Source organism: Akebia trifoliata, chromosome 15 (assembly GCF_017979445.1).
Source record: "Akebia trifoliata isolate Shusen 1 chromosome 15, ASM1797944v1, whole genome shotgun sequence".
NCBI lineage: Eukaryota > Viridiplantae > Streptophyta > Magnoliopsida > Ranunculales > Lardizabalaceae > Akebia > Akebia trifoliata.
Genome location: NC_141389.1, coordinates 15,341,433 through 15,345,122, shown reverse-complemented (window position 1 = coordinate 15,345,122; position 3,690 = coordinate 15,341,433).

Sequence of the window (3,690 nt, the reverse complement as noted above, 5' to 3'; positions counted from 1 at the left end):
TTTATTTTCATAGGTAAGAGAGTCCACTAAAAATTATTTACAACTTAATATTTTCAAGGGATCGACTAGTATGCACTCCAATGCCTAATCTTTTAGGGTTTAAGCTTTATTTTAACTTATAACTTCGTATTATTTGCTCATGCTCTAGCTTGATCGTGTTTTGTGATTGATTTTGTTTCTGTTCTCTTTGGCTCCAATTAAAATTTTGTAAAATTGATTCTAAATGAAAAAATATTTCTTACAAAAATTATTGAACTAGCACTAATTTCTTTGGACATAGTTGAGGAAGAACAAAAAAAAAAAAAGTGTTCAATATTTTTTTAATTATTTTTGGAGTGAAATCATCTAGATGGAGTGCAAAGGGGGATTTTTAAGTGATGGAGTAAAATTGGTAAGGGGCAGTATGCACTCACAACAAAATATTAGGTTTTAAGCAGGGTTTAAAAACCGTCGCAAATACCAAAATTACCGCCGCTATTATCAATAGCGATGGCCAAGGTATAGTGGTGGTTAAAAATCACCTTTAGTGACGGTAGTGGCCGTCGCTAATTAGTTTTTATTATCATATACAATTTGAATGCCTATAATGGTGGTAATGGTTGTCACTAATAAGATTTTTTATTTTAAAATTATTTGTAATTAAATACCTATTTTTATACAACATGTTAATTAAACACAATTACTTAGTAAGTTAAATTAGTTAAGAGACAAGCATAATAAATAATAAGTCAATTGAGTTAAGAGTCAATGCTTATAAATCCATGTTTGTCACTCAAAAAATAAAAACTATCATTCATGGTTGTTATTGCGGGCACTAATCATTGTCGGGCTAATTGTATTGCTCATCAACCTATAATTTGCATACATTAATCAAATTAATCATATCAATCAATAATTATTTATTAGCAAAAATATTTTGAAATACAACATATTCAATTATCAGTGAGAATTTACCTTTCTCATTAGGGTAGTGATCAAATAATTTACTAGGAGTTGGTCTTAGGCTGACATTACGAACACGACCATATCTATCAGGACTCAAGTTTCTTAGTATACTTCCTACGATGAAGGGTGAAGTTTTAGAGTAACATTTTCAATGATTAGATACAAAAAAGAGCACAAAAAAATAAATAAAATTGAAGCTGACATTGTATATGAGGCTTATTTATGCATCTAGAATGGTATGAAACGGTATCTACTAATGTCGCAGTTAAGGGTATGAAAACCTCCTTCTAAATGTTTTGCGGGACAAAAAATACAGTAAATCATTTGCAAAATTATATGACTATCAGATAATCAGCCCTTGTTTCCAAATCACAATTATCTGAAAGCAAGAGAGGATAGAAAATGTGAGCTATCCAGCCAAAACATAACGAGATTCCTAAGAAAGTCTCATGTTTAACGAAACTACACTATAAATAAGGGGGGTGGTAGTCGATTCAAACCATAGATAACCATCTATATTTCAATCAATAGTGTCAGTATTTAGATCGCATTATGATGAAGTGTGTAAATAAATGGATTAACTCTCTCCAAATGCCAACATTTAAGGTAAAGTAAAACCTCATATATTACCTCAGCTACTTCATTCCCGAAATGCCTCTGGATTTTTGCCATCAACATATGGTCCTTACTTGAGCATAGCAAATTAAACACAGCTCCTGCAAAACCAAATTCAACCATTTGTTGTTAGCTTTATAACATAATTAATAGATGAATTAAGACCATAGTTTAAAATATCCTTTTGAGAAAAACAGGGCATAAAATGAGACTTCATACCCTATTAAGAAAGGAGTTGCATAGTTTTTTTCAAGCAACAATTAACAATCCTAAAGAGACAAATCTACTCTTAATCACTCATGCACCATTGAAACTATTCATTCTATAGTCTATGATGAAAATAACATGAAAGACACGTTGTTCTTTATTTTTTTTCCCGTCGGTTCACATTGTTTTGTGTTTCTTTCCGTCTTTGATGTATCTGTCTTATACATATTAGATGGTTTTTGATTGACTCAACTTCTCCTTAGCCTTCCCCAATCTCACCAACCTAACCTTCTACCACAACCAATAACACAAACTTCCATCAAAGCTTGTGATTTCCTGGAAAATTACTGCCAAAGAAATGGATTCTAAATAGAAACAAAAGAATAATAATGTAAAGGCCAACCTTAAACAAGATTGCAAAAAGTCTTACATAACCTACATATCATCATAGCTGCTTATGTTCATCTGTATGATCAAATCGTGATAATTTGACTCCCCCACGTGGCATACTCAATCAACTCCCCTGATGTAGGGTGTGCCACAACCATAGATTTCCTTTCATCAGGATACACAACTGCACAAAGTTATGGGGATCTGCGGTTGTGTATCTTGTGGCAAAAAAGTCTATGGTTCTGACACACCCCACCCACGTTAGGGGAATCGATTGAGTATGCCACATGGGGGAGTCATATTATCACCAGTCATCCACTATATATCCCTTACATTAAAGTAGCTAGGAATATCATGGACCTTCCCTTAGGTTCAAATTCCACTAGCATTAAATTATTGAACTCATTAAAAAATAACAAAAACAGACCTGCAACTGAGAATAGAAATGGTATTTTCTTTTTTGACAAACTAGAAGTTAACAATAATAGGCTAAATTACTAAGTTGTGTTGTGTGTGATCATGACACTCCTATCCATATATGAAACAAAAATGCTAAATAATTGAGGACAATGAGAATGCATTGTGCTACTCAAACAATTTTTACTCGGGTCATTTAGGAGTGTTTTGGTGCCTTGTCGTAAATAATGCTACAAAAGGGTAAGAACTTTTTGGACACATTCTCTAAAGACTATATGCCAAAATAAGATAATATTTTTTTGTGACAATCATAAAAAAAAAGAGGGGGGGGGGGGGGGGGGGAAGGGATGTGCTAGCAAAATTACTAAACATATAACCACCACGATGGGGAAAGCAAATATCTGATTTTGATGAGAATACAATTGTGCAATAGTATTTGGCCTCTTGAATCAGGAGCATTAATGTTAGCAAAATTAAATAAAAACAAGTAAACGATAACCAAATTAAGATTTTAAATTAGCAATGTTCAAATGGGTGCTCTATAAAGCAAGATGTGATAGTTTATATTGGACAAAATATTTGAAATAATGGGAGGATACTTTAAGTTCAAGTTGATATCCCCTTTAGTGTACCATGGACGCTCAAACTCAAATGACCCTTAATCAAACCACGATTTGTTTAGGTAAAAATGAAACCTATCAGATTATAATCTACAACAATACTAAAAATATTGGTCCTTGAGACATAAAATCAAGGGTCCCTCAACATTCAAACAGTAGGACACCTATACAAACATGGTAAACCCATCAACGCTCCGAGCCATCTAATATGCATGTCTAAAAGGTCGGGTTCTGGTTTATGGATCATAGGTTATTGTAAACCAAAATAAACAAATGTTCGGGCATATTAACATACCAGCCATAAGACATTTGTAACAAAACTTACCATCACATACAATGTTGTCATAGGCACTACACAAAATATTCCCATCTGTAGACACCTCATTTTTGCATATGCCTAATTCGACAATTCGTCACCCGATTGTCGTGCATTCCTAATGATAAACGTAAAGAATTCGAAGGCTTATTAGTACTGTCCCTGATTCCTTTCGTTTCT